Here is a 14215-nt window from a genome sequence, read left to right as displayed (position 1 = left end):
CCGAGATTGCAGACGTCACATTGGCTAATAACCTTGACTTCCTTGCTGTGACAGAAAGCAGCTGGCCCGTCTCTAACCCTAGCTGTCCCCGACAGCTATCCCATCCTTAGAGCTGACAGACCCAATGCTCGAGGAGGAGGAGCAGCCATTATCTTTAAATCCACCCTAGACATGAGATTGGCTACCTCTTCTCCCCTGACATCTCGTAAACTCCTCTGTTAAGTTCCAAACGTCTCCTAAAAATACTATTACTATCCACCTAATATACAGGCCTCCAGGTCCTCCTGGATCTTTCGAAGAAGACATTACGTCACTTGTAGCTGACACTACCAAACCTATGGCGCAAAACATTATTCTAGGTGATTTCAATCTTGGTTATAATTACCCCAATAACCTACCCGCCACCTCCCTAGCTAATGCACTATCAGAACAAGGTTTCATACAAATAAGCACCAAACCCACCCATGAGAAAGGTAGGATACTTGACTGGGTAGCAGACCTCAACTGCAACATCACCCTAAAGGACTCTTCACCACTCGTGTGGTCCGACCATTACCTCATATCCCTAGAAATCAATGCCAACAACCAAGAGTTGAAAAAACCCATATTGCACCACCTTGTCTCACTAGGAACAAACACAATATCACAGCGGAGGCTACAATACCCCTTTTAGTCCCCATACTCAATGCACTACCTTCCACAAATGACCTGGATCTGCTGGTCGACATTTACAATGATTCCATGACCAAATTACTACGCACAGAAAAAAGAAAACTGGAAACACTTTGGAAAATGACCCCTTCTCTTGAAAACAAAATCAACCTAACTAATATCACTGCCACTTACAAAAATGAGATAATCCGCACCAAAAAAGAAACCTTCAAGGACAGAATAAACCAAGCAGGATCCAGCGCTAAATAATTATTTAACATTTTAAGAGAGTTAGAAAACCCCAACCCACCTGCAAATACTTGCACCAAGGATAAACCCTGGTGCACTAGCATCCAAAATGCTCTCTTTAACAAAATCACGGGGCTCCAGACCAAAATAGCTGACAAAAGACACCAACTCACCTCTGGCAATCTAACAAGTCCGACTTCGCCCTCTACCGCACACCTTAACTCAGGCTTCAGATTCAACAATGTATCCATACCTGAGGTTCAAAAAATTATAGCATCTCTGAAACCATCTAATTGTAAAGGTGACAGTTGCCCAGCTCAGATCATAAAAGTTGCAGCCAGAGATTTAGCCCCTTTCATCACCAAATTAATAAACTCCTCATTCGCCAGTAACTCAGTCCCAAGTAACCTGAAACAGTCTTGGGTTCTCCCATTACTTAAGAAACAAACACTAGATCCGCCTATACCCACTAACTATAGACCGATCACTACCGTCCCTTTCTTACTGAAGATCCTAGATAGAGTTGCATACTTGCGAATTCAAGACGCTCTAGAACAAACCAATTACTCGGAACAGGTCAATCTGGCTTCAGACCGCAGCACGGAACGGAAACTGCCCTTGTTGACCTCAAAAGCCAGATTGACGAACTAAAAGACAAAGGCAGAGTTGCCATCCTACTTTTCTTAGACTTATCGGCAGCCTTTGATCTGGTTGACCATAAAATATTATGTGATCACTTGTCATCGGCAGCACCCTTTTCTAACTCTGGTGTCACGTGGATTCAATCTTTCCTTGCGAATAGAACTATGCGCGTCTTTTCACCTACTGCTGCGGCCGTCCCGATCCCCATAACCTGCGGAGTCCCACAAGGCTCCTACGTATCGCCCACTTTTTACAATATCTTTACAAAGCCACTATTTGACAAACTGGACCGTCTGGGAGTCACCTACACTAATTATGCAGATGACACCCAGATACTCCTAACATTATCAGGCACCTATGACACAGATGGCTGCCGGATTAACGAAGTCTACACCATCATTCAGGCATGGATGGCCACACATGGCCTTTGCCTGAATGATGACAAGACTGAGCAACTCTTAGTTGGCTCACCCAACAACATTCTGAAACAGTCCCAACTACACAAGTATCCATGAGAACAATATACATATTGCCAAAATGCCAACTCTAATCTAACCAAACAGGTAAACATGACTGCCTCAGCCACCGCCAACACCGGCAAGCTGATCAGGGCATGCAGACCACCTATTTGTATCTTGATTGTATAAACTGTATTTCATCTGTATAAACCGTATCATGTAACAGTCATCCTTCACTTAAGTGCTCAGATACCCTGGGTCAGGCGCGCTATATAAATAAAATAAACAAACAAACAAACAAACAAGCCCAGTCCATATATTGTCTATTAGAGTAATATCTTCTTATATTGTTCTGCAACACAAATGTACCTTGTGTTGTAGAATTCTTCGTCAGGAATCGACAGGCCCTTCTTGAGTGCACTCCCTTTCAAGCCAGAGCCACGGGTCGTCGAACTTCCGAGATGAAGAAAGGGTGGACATTGTCGTTGAGGCAGCAGCTTCGGTCCTTGCGGTGCTCATAGACAAGTGATTGAAAATGTCCTGCAACAGGGGTGGCGTGCAGTGCACCTCGACGACGATGGTTCGGTGCCGCAAAGAGTCAGTGAAGAACTTTGGCCCAGCAAGGGCGTTGAGTCGTCGGCGTCTGGCGTCGGCGAACGGGACGTGACCACGGCTGGCTTCAGTAGCTTCGTCAGCATCTCTGAGGTCTTCGGGTGGCGGGAAACCCACCAGTGGATTCTCCGAGGTCGTCGACAGCCTTGACTTTCTGTGGCAGGACAAAAGCAGTCGACAATGATGAACAAGGGAGTCCTTGGATCAAAATGTTCTTAGGCAAAGGGAGCACGGCGGCTCTGATCGGCGATGGCGGTCGTTGATGGTGGATGGCTGTCCGGTGCTTTTCTTAGTTCTCCTCGGCGGTCCCCTTCTCCGGTCGGCAGCCTTTCGTAGGTCTGTCTACCAGCTAGCTTTGGCAAAGATCAGCTGGTGCACGATGGTCCCTCGTAGCTCAGGGAGAGGTCTTCTTATCAGGGCCTCTCTTGGATCAGTTCTTGAAGACACAGCAGCGTTCAGATTACACGGAAGGGAACAGCGGTTCTCCTTCTTCTTCCGGCTCGGCTTCGAGAGTAAGCATTAAGTATCAACTTCAGCTTCTGAACGATTTCAAGCAGTGAGAGGCCCCCAGATATACTAGTTGATCTCCCAGTCACTCTGCTGGGTCACACTCAGGCAACCAATCACTCAGAAGGGCATTCAGGCAGTCAGTCAGCCAATCAGGCGCACAGTGCATTCGGGCCATTCTTCTCCATCCAGACCCTCACAACACAGAATGTGGATTCAGACAAGTACTCTGCCATTCAGGACTACACACTGCATTCATACCAGTTTCGGGCAGGGCTGTCTCAGTCATTGTGTCAAACACCAGATTCTAGACACCCATAACACAGAATGCGTATTCGTCATGCACTCCATTCACCCAGGTCCCACCCCATGGGTGTACCCACAACAAACAGTCATTGGGAAGGCTCCAGCCAGTCTGGCCTGGACTTCCCCACAACACCATATATGGAACTTCCACCCAACAGCCAGTCAGGGGGAAGAGACAGAGTCAGGGCTTCCCGGGACTTCAGGCAAAGTAAGGTAACAGCAGAGAGAAAGCAAGAGGCCACTGGGCCATCTTGCCTCCATCAGGAATCTACTGATTCCAATGACAGGGCCTGGGCATCCCAAAATGGAGGATGCGCAGGGCACCTGTCAATTCGGCACAGAGATGCTACCAGCACGTACCCTGCTCTGTGGGCCACGCACTGGTGCCCAAAAACATACACTAGGAGTACAGCGTTGTACTCCCACCCATGGGTGCCATAAGGGTATCCCAAGGGTCTGTTCACCAAACCAAATACAGGAAGAGCTGCACTGCCAGGAGTCCCACATGAACTCCTGCGTGGAAAGCAAGAGAGGCCACCTGATAAAAAGCAATAAAGGACAAGGATTCAGAGGCCCTGTCCCTCTGATGCATTTCCAGCATCACAGTCATTCTTTGACCAATTTCTGTATTGCATTGTTAGCTTTTGTCTGAGAAGAATTTTAATTGGCGGATCACAGTGCTGTAGAGCTTTTATGTCTCTCAGCTGTTTCTTTTTCGAGACTACTATAGTGTCAAATGTATGTTTATGTTTGTAGCATGGTTTATTACCCATTGATGGCTGCTGCTTAAATAAATTCATTACTGCCACATAATGACGTTCTGAATCTTTTATTTGAGTGTTCAGACCTAGATAGTCATTCTGAAGGTGTGTACTGAATTCGGCCACATATTCATCTGTCCACCTAAATCTATTTTCGGCCACCCGTTAATGTCAGATGGCCGTGGTACAGGGATGTGGCTTTCACAGATAAATGGGGCCATTCCTAAGTGAGACAAAGCACATCATGATCCCTTTGTTCTTGTGTAATAACTTGAAAACAAACAAGTAATCAATAGTTGAAAACAAATTGCCTTTCCTCCAGGTGAACTGAGGGGGAATGTCTCCCGGAATGGCACCATTGACCATTTTCAACTGTCTCTCATGCATAAGTGCAAGCCATTTGGCAGCTGTAGCAGTTGGTTTCATGCGGTCACTGGGAAACCAATGAATACCTCCAAGGATCACAAAAATAATACTCGGATCATCTACTATCAAGTCTCACATGTGTTCTACTCCTTGGAGGAATGTTTTCTCTGTGATGGCTGTGTGGTTCGAATAAAGATTAACCAAGACTAAATTCCCATGGCCCTTCATCGAGAGACTAACCAATTCCGTAAACGCATTTGGTGAAGCCCATGGTTCGAGCGTAAGACACCGGTCAATCTTTTGTGCAACTAGCCACCCCACTGCCGGGCGACCACAAGTATTTTCTAAAGCAGGAATTGTTAGAAAAACATGTCCATCCCATAGTCGAGGTTCAGTGAGCCATGTCTCTTGAAGCATTATGATGTAAGCATCTTTAAGCTTTGCATTCTCCCCCCATTAACAAATCTTTGAACCTTCTGGTATTCCATGTAATTCTAATAAGTTGCCATACCTGGTCTTCTCTGCAAGGAGAAGGTCTTCATTCAATTTATGGTTCATGCTTAGATGTTTGGGTGTGTCATGTTTCTTAATAGACCGATCAGTTGAATGTTCCTGTTCTAAGAGAAAGCCCAAATTATATAAGTGGGATCTGGCCTGCCAGAGTGTATTTAGAACCATGCCTGATAGAATCCACAATCTAAACTTTTCCAAGATCAATATCATTAATGAATTCAACTTGTGCTATGTCCAAGGATTGTATATCTTCCAATGCTAGGACATCACTAAACACACACATTTAATATACTAGTTCTAGTTAACACATATTATTGGTCATTGCCCCCCTCTACATTGCAATGTTAGACTATGACACTAGTTTTGCTTGTGAATTGTATCGAATTGCTGGTCAGGGACCTGAGTTTGTTTTAAATTAGAAACCAGTGCTGATCTCAGTGATTCCTTTGTTTTAGGCAATTTAAATTCCACATAAGACTTGTTATTAGTCTATTCGCTCATATGATTTCCGTTAAAGGATCTCAGCGATGTTTCGATCTCCTGCCTCCTCTGTTCTAGAGTAAGAAAGGTAGTTACTTGTGGTTGCATTTTAGCATTGTGTAAATCACAAAAAGCATTATTGTCCTTGTCTAAGTTGTGAGATGTGAATGATTCAGAAGATACAGTTGGAATTATACTCGGCACTGAGTTTAATGCTGCTACCTCATGTATAGGCTCATAGTCCAAGTCCAAATGATCAGTTAACTCAGGCACGGCTTCTTGAGGAGGTATTCTCTTAACTTTTTGATTTTTAAGGGTTTTCTTATTTCGTTTTGATGCTGATATAGTGGAACGCATTGTCGATTTCAGGGGAGTGGTCATGACTGTATAAACCTTCTCGTGTCAAATTGAGCTGCCTTTGAACAAAATTTCTGATTTTTAGTCTTCTTAGTAATTTTAGTATTGTGATTCTTTTGAGTAGTCTTTGTACTCGCAAAAATGTCAAAAGCAGGTTTGGCTACTGGTAGTAAGACCTTCACCACTTCCTCACTAGAATTTAATATGCCACTACTAGCAGGTTCGCTTATGCCCATAATGATTGATGCCTGGGGAATCTCGATAGCGGTGAGATTAATTGTCCCTTGGTGTACTTGTAGCTGGGTATTCTGTTCATAGTGACACTCTTTTACCATTTGAATGTAAGTCTTAATAACCTCATCCCTGGTCACAAGATCAGCCATTAGATTAGTCAGCATGGTATTTTGATTAAGTACTTAGGCGTCTAAGGCTTCATATAATCTAGCCAAGGACGTCAAGGTTGTATTAATTACAGCAAGGGTAATTTCAATCTTGCCTGTTGTTCAGTGGTCTTCTTGGGGTAGGATTTACACAGGAAATATCCGAAGACACAGATGAGTCAAAAGAATCAGCGTATAAAATAGGGGAGCGAGAAAGATTTGGGGAACAGGGATCTTGCATAGTGGCCTGTGTGTCTGGAACCAACACAACATATGGAATTTCCTGAATTGGCAGTAACACTGAAAGGTGGAAGAGTAGTCTTGTTTTCCACTGTGTACGGGGTGTTTGCAAGGTCCTGGTCACAACAATTCCCTCCTGAATTACATATTACAGCTGACTCAACAATCAACAGATCAGAGCTTTTTTTCTGCATGAATTTGCACCTGAGTAGTTAGGTTATTGATATGTGACTCTATTGTCTCAATATCAGTTCCGGTGGTAGATGGCTCATTAGGTAAAATCTCAGGTAATGGCTTTGTACTAAGTATGGGCAGAATGGCCACCATAGTAGTATAGCAGTATCTGAGATTTCAGTGAATTCTATTAACAAACCTTGTTCCCCAACCTCAATATGCAAACATGCAGCGGAATTAGGAGCGTCGTCTGGGACAGGGCCACAAGGTTTGCAAAAATCTCTAATGTCGACCATTAGCGATTACGCACGTTTAGAGCTAGATGCAACGGTACGTTGCGTTTAGTGCTCTATAGGTTTCTTTAGCAAGTTAGCAGGCACATTATGTACCTCAGAACCTTGCAGATCATGTCGGATAAGCAGTTTTCAAAGTATAGCGGTTAGACATATAAAGTACTAATCAGGGTTGTCAGGACAATAAGCATCACTTAATTACAAAAATCGATAAACCATCAGTGAAAAACTAATAAAGCGTGGTCTTAACCCTCCGTCCCTCTGCAAAACTGAGTAACTGCACTCCTCATGCACTTGTCAAATGGGTGCGCGCAAATGCGCTGCAACCTGGTGTTTTCATAGGCAATTGGTGTAGAGGGGGTGGAGTCTGTCCACTTTGAAATGCACACAGTGAAAATAGGTCAGTAATCTGCCGAATATTCGTTCTAGAATGTAAAAGAGATAAATATTAGTTTGTGAAACAGTCCAAATGATAGCTATTCAGAATGGAGGAAAATCCATAAGAGAAGTACAAGAGGTATACTGCTCACGAGCAGGGGTCCTCCTGCGTAACTGCACTCTTTATACACTCGTCAAATGCGCGTGCAGCTGTGTACAAATGTGAGCGGCCTGGTGTTTTTATAGGCAGTTGGTGTAGAGGGGGCAGAGTCTGTGCACTTTCAAATGCACAGAGTGAAAATAGGTCAGTAAGCCGCTGAATATTCGTTCTCCTCATGCGCTCGTCAATTTCTCAGGTGATTCACTATTCACCTTGGATCCCCCTCAGCCGGGCTCAGATCCTCTTTAACACAATGCACATAGGATTTTCATGTATCCAATTTATATATCCAATTTCTCAGGTGATTCATGGTTCACCCCGGATCCCCCTCCGCCGGGCTCAGATCCGTTTCAACACAATGTTTAATCGGTCTCCCACTGCCAAGCTCGGACCAATTTTTATTTACTTTAACACTAACTTGCTTTATCCAAAAGCTCTCTGTTGATCTCCCACATTCGGGATCAGACCCACTTTATCTACTTTGTCATTAACTTCTACTCTATTAACATCGAAGACTTTCTATTGTGCACAGGATTTTGCTCTTTGATTCACACTGCTTTGTCACTCTTTCGCTTTTGCCACTTCTCAGTTGTATACCTTATAGAGACCTTCAAATGAACACTCTGTCTAAAGTATCGTATCTTGGTTTCAAAGTTCAATCACTCATCTGTTGTCCAATTTTACTTGCGTTGGTTATCACATGCGCTTCATACACTGTGCGCTTCAGCCTTCACCATACAATGTGGCTGCTTGCAAACCTGCAACACAGAGCGGTCTGGTATCGGCCTTCCCAACTCATCGGCTGTGTTGATTTCACTGATGCTGCTCTGTTGCAGGAGCCAAAGACAGTACCACGGCAAGAGGTGATTCTCCCCACCTTGATTATCGATTCAGGCGAGCCCCGGGTACCTTCAACACACAATGCAGGATTCTTCAACCTAGTTTCCTTACACTTTCCATTCTCGAGGTTTCGTGCAAGTAACAGTTCCTGGTCGAAAAGGTAAAGGGCACTTCCCTCCTAGCGATGCCCTTCTGTTTTGCCGACTTTCGCCTCGTATTAAACTGCCATCTTGGAACTGCTGCTTTCTTGTGCGATTTGCCTCGCTCAGAGTGTGCTCTTGTGCTCTGTCTTTTATCCGTGTGGGGACATGTAATGGAAGTCAGGTGTGTGTGATGGTCAGTAGTTGCCTGACCCTGCCTGACTATCATATTGGGACATGTCAGGTATACAACTCGGGTGTTAGTCCATTTTCTCTCATAGCGAGCTGTCCATGACAAAGGGTTCATGTTGTAAAGGGTGGGGGGGGGGTTTGAGTTCCTAAGTATCCTACCTGGTAGGATGGGAGAAATGTCTTAGAGGGAAGGGGATACTGCGTCTCATCATGCAGTGTCCCACTTCCTGAAGATCCCTCACCGAGGTGATCCTCCCGCACTGGTCCACCCGCAGGAACTGGATCCAAAAGGGATGGCCGTGTCCTGGCCACATGGATGACAGATGCTTGGGATTAGCATGTGAGACACCTTCAGGTTTCTCACACGACACAAATCAACACAATGGTAGACTACCTTCAAGCTGTAGTCAGAGGACACACGCACACACAAACACACAGCACACATCCTCCCATCTCTTTCTCCAGTGGTGTTTAAAATGTGGCGCATGTAACTGAAGGAGTGACCTAACAGACACAGTTGAGTTTTCACACCTTGCCTGAAAGGAATACAATGGGCCTCATTACGACTCAGGCGGTAGCCGTGCTGCCGGAGTCATGAATTTACTGGCGCCGCGGAATGGGCAATTACCGGGGCATTACAGCCCCAGCGGACCCGGTAATTGCCCATTCCCGGGCGCCGTTGAATATTAGTCCCCATTCCCATTGAGTCCCATTGGACTTAATGGGAATGGGGAAGCCAGATGCACCTGCACCATTCGTGAATGGTTCTGGGGCATCCGACATGGTCTGCAAGCGGGTGCCGTTCTGCCTGGCAGTAAAGACCTGCCGGGCTGACAGGCACCCACCCGCAGACCTCGTAATTTGCCGGTCCGGTAACAATGATACCGGCAAGCTTACCAGTACCGTTGTTACTGGACTGAGGCCCAATATATTTGAAAAGTCGCAGTAAATATATTAATCAGCAGTCAGAAAATCAGCTCACATAAAGACATTAAAATGTAAAGAACATATCTCAAATCAAAATTAGCCAATACAGGTTCCAATACCTCCGTTCTTTTGAAGCAAATCTATGATTCTTATACATAAAATAATATTATTTAATAATTCTATCTACAAGACTTCAATACAATACTATGTTGCAAAATCAAACAATGTATTCTCTAGATAATATTTTCTCTTCTGGGTATCACAAAACAAATGTCTTAAATTGTTGATGTGATTCCACACATGGGTTATAGTGGCATTTACTGGTGACTCAAGGGAAAGTGAGGAGAATTAGGTGGTATAAGTTCTGGAAAGCCCTAGTCCACTGAAACCATGTTGTGGAAAGGCCTAGCCCACTTAAAGCCTTGTGTATATGGATTTACTGTGATTAAACCGAAGCTGAAATGTTCGAAGGAAAGACCGAAAGTTATTTTACTGAAAATAAATTTTGGTTTTCTCTCCCCAGAACATTTCAGACTATCCCCTTGCCCCCAACCCCTTATCTGTGGGAGGCACATCTCCTTGTGTGCCACCGTCTCCGTCATTCCTCTGCGACGCTGGCTCCCTTCACTAGCGTGCATGGGAACCGACGCTGCAGGGTCCGCTTTTCCTTTTTTTTAAAAAACTTTATTGAGACGGGAGCGGGGGATCCCCCCCCCGCAAGCCCTGCAGCCCCCACAACTGCTGCTCACAATACAACGAACATGGGTGCGGGGGACACCCCTGCGCCCCTGCACCCCTGCGCCCCTGCTGCTCTTCTACACTGTAATGCAAACAAATGGGAGACTTGGTTTAAATGTTCAGCCGTACGTCAGTTTCGTACGGCTGAAATTTGGTCAACTCTCCCAATCGTTTTTGCCCCGGTTTTTTTGTGTCTTTCCGTGTATATGTGACCTTAGTTGATTACCCAAGATGGTTGGGCCTTCATGATGACCTTGTCATGCAGGGGACTTGACTGGCTACCCTAGCTGTGGGACTCAGAGGTAGTGGGAGTCTGGGCTCAAGGAAGGCCACACTCAGTCTCTTGCAATGTGCGGCTCTTCATTGATGGCTGCATCGTATAACTCGCCCTTTTCAGCGTCTTCCATCTGAACTCCTGAGCCAAGAGGTGATCTATCAGTAGTTGCAGTGGAAGGGAAGCTTCACACACATTCCTTATGTCTACGTCCTGTGAGGTCTCCCCATGGGAAAAGGATACACACGTTAAAGTAGGGGGGCACCAGGGGCGACTTAGAGAACGGTAGGGGGAAGTCCATGAAGTGGCGTCAAGGATGAGATCCCTTTGCGGGACACTCTCTTCAGCTCACTGCACATTATCTGGAGTCATTCTACTTACACACACACACACTTTTCTTTTGTTAGCGGCAAAGCCTTTCTTATAAGTGATGGCTGTGACATTTCCAAATAAAAGACCCCAAACAGCACCAGTTACCTGCAATATCTGTGCCCACTTCCAAATGAGTAAAAGTGAGCAACAGAATAAAGACCATTTTAAAGATGTGTTTATATTCATGATGTCTCCTAAATTGACATGCAAAATAAAGTTTGCTTTGTGTCAATAGTCAAATGTTCTTCACATCATGCATAACTGCAAACTGGAAGTTTGGGACAAATGCCCCCTATGCCTGACTTTATTACACGACTTCTTTTAGTGTATATCTTAAAGTGGTTGTGTTAAATAGCAGATGTTTCAGATTTGTATTTTTTTGTATTCTTGGACTTATTATTTCCCTTTCAGGATGTGGAAAATAAAGCTACAATGGGATACTTTTGGCTTGACATATTTCTATAAGGATGAAGATGTCAGGTTACTGCAGTGTGTGTATTTAGTAAGTAACCTCTAGAAGACAGTATTATAGCAGTCCTTGAAATCCAAAACCTAAATATTGGTACCAAGTAAAGATTGGAAAGTGTGTGGTCAAGTGCTTGAATTGCACAGTGGTTTAAAATCCCTGTTTTACTGTTTAGCCAGAGTGTGTGATTCTGGGCAAATAATGTAATCTCACTCTGATTTAACTGCAAACATTGAGGTCCATATAAGTTATTAAGTTCACACTATTTGAAAAAAGACACTGTTAAAATATGGCAGATTTTATGATTCTAAAGACAAAATGGTTTACCCTCAAGCTCCTTTGTCGTCCCTCAGTCCCATATCACTTGATTCAGCAAGCATCTTTAGAGTTCCACCCACCATTCAGGGCCCCAGAACTCTATCTAGTACAGCATGGAGACTCTGGCAGAACCAACATTACGTTCCTCCCCTGCTGCCAGTCACTGAAGTTGCTTGGCCCGCCCACAGCTCTGCCCCATAAGGGAAATGAGTAAAACTCTTTTCTATACCCTGTAATGCTGTGTTACTGACTTTTGAATAGCATGCCTTCTGCTAATTTCATGGTTTCTAGGAGCTTCAGGATCTGCAAGAGGTAGGGGATTGGTTTAGTAGCAGGCGAAGCAGGGCAAGTGTGCTTTGTTACAATGTTGATGCGTACAGATGTGAAAAGATAGGGCTCTCTGTGAAGTGTACATTTTAGATACTCTGTGGGCTGTCTGAAGCCGTGGTTAACGTGTGCTCTAGATTGATAACGTAACTGTGTGGTTATCTGTGGTGTCTGTCAGAGCAGTGCTTAAGGAGTGTGGAGTTATGTTGGTGTATCTTTGGTGGGTTAGTGTTACGTTTGGGGACATTTTGTGCACCTTCTGGTGTTGTACATTCCATTGTCTACCCTGTGCTGTTTCAATGGAGGAGTTGTGTGTCTAGATGTATTGTTGGTTAAGGTGGAAGGCAGAATTATTTTGACATGGTTGTTACTATGTCTTTCTCCAATCAGTGCCAAATCTGATTTGCTGGACACACCGTGCAAGCATGGGAGCTTGGAACTTTCAAGTGCACTTTAGACAGCAACAGCACACAGAAAAAGGAAGTGTTTGTCTTCCGTTTGTTTTTGGCAGTGACTCACCGGGAAGCCAAGGACCAGAAAGGTGATGGAAGAGCTGTCAAGGAATAGAGGGGCACCAGACCAGAGCAGCCAAGGACCAGAGGATGCACAGAGCAGAGGAGAGTTACTCCAGAGGGAGCGAAGGACCAACGTGGCGAAGAACCAAAGTCACATTTCATAAGGGACTAGGGTTGTCAGATGTCTTTATGCCATTAGGGGCACCATTCTCTACTCCTGGGCTTTGCTTTTACCCCCTATTTTTACTTGAGTCCATTTTATTCAATTGAAGTAACTTCATCCAGATGATCAGTGGAAACTACAAAGGGTATTGAGTGGAAGGTATGGTTATGGGCTTTCCAAAAGTATTGAGATTCTGTTTTGCTCAATGAATGCTATTTATAAATGCAATGATATATTTAGGAATATGGTAATAATATAACATTCATATTAAAATGGCACTTGTCATGGATTGACGCCCTGTACTGTGCATATAGCAACATATAGTTTTTACTAGCAACACTATTTAGAGACGTAAGCAGTTGTAATGCCGAGCGCAATATGTTTATGCTATATTTGTAATTGTGCGTTTTAGTGTAATTGATGACTCTTAGAGAACACCAATAAACGTGCTATAAAGAGATGTGTGTTAAATAGTATGTTATTTAATTTGCATACACATTTGGATCAAAGATTTCTATATATTAACAGATGGTTTGGATATTTCTTTCGAGAAGGAATCTAGTGCCATGTTTTATTATTGCAAACATTGGGGGTCATTACGAGTTAGGAGGTAACCATGCCACTATTAGCGGCATGGCTACCCCCTTACCGGGTACCGGGTCCGGTTCCTTGTATGAGGAATTGATGGGCCATTCCGACCTTGGAGGGCCCGGTAATTCCTCATTCAAGGAACCCATCCCCATTCCCATTCGAGCCCCCATAGGGCAAAATGGGAATCGGAGGGTGCTAACAACGGGCCCGATAGCAACGGCCCCGTTGTTAGCACCCTGGTCTGCTCGCGGGACCCGCTAAGGCCGCCTGGTTTTACCAGGCTGCCTTAGCGGGTCCCGCGAGCAGAACTCGTAATGAGGCGGTAAGGGGTTGACGGCTCCGGCACCTTTACTGGTGCCCTTAACCCCTTACTGCCTAGGTCGTAATGACCTCGTATTTCTAGTTAAGCCCCAATGTGACAAGAGCCAATAAGGTCAGGTCGTGCTACCTATCACACCCTCTCTTTCCCTACCCACTGATATTCCCATCCCATCTCCAACTCCTCCTCCAACCATCCTACTCCCTCCTTTTTGGACAAAAGCAGAGTACCACTAGTTCCTTTTGTCAATTTCCACCACTGACAGACATATCCACATGCACACATACACACACAGACATGAATGCACACACATGCGTGCATACACACACACACACACACACCTGTTTTTATCCACTCACACACCAATTATTTCTTCAATACCTTGAATGATCATCAGCCAGTCCATGTATTATGCAACACAACTTCAAAACGTAACATATGCCACACCTAAACATAAGGAAACATAAACTGCAAGTCGGTTTGGCGGTAGAGGTCTGATCTATTTG

General features: G+C 44.6%; 1 long non-coding RNA gene across 1 annotated transcript in view; it reads left to right on the top strand.

Annotated features, from left to right (window-relative positions):
• LOC138493278 (uncharacterized) overlaps positions 1-13257 on the top strand; it is a 91042-nt gene extending 77785 nt beyond the window's left edge. Inside the window, exon 2 of the long non-coding RNA XR_011276350.1 lies at positions 12633-13257. This is a non-coding gene — a long non-coding RNA (uncharacterized lncRNA). The remainder of the gene's footprint in view (positions 1-12632) is intronic.
• Positions 13258-14215: the final 958 nt, after the last annotated feature.

The sequence above is a fragment of the Ambystoma mexicanum genome, chromosome 10, assembly GCF_040938575.1.
Source record: "Ambystoma mexicanum isolate Mex_15411 chromosome 10, UKY_AmexF1_1, whole genome shotgun sequence".
NCBI lineage: Eukaryota > Metazoa > Chordata > Amphibia > Caudata > Ambystomatidae > Ambystoma > Ambystoma mexicanum.
Note: the sequence above shows the minus strand (reverse complement) of the source record. Positions and strands in the feature narration are given on the sequence as shown.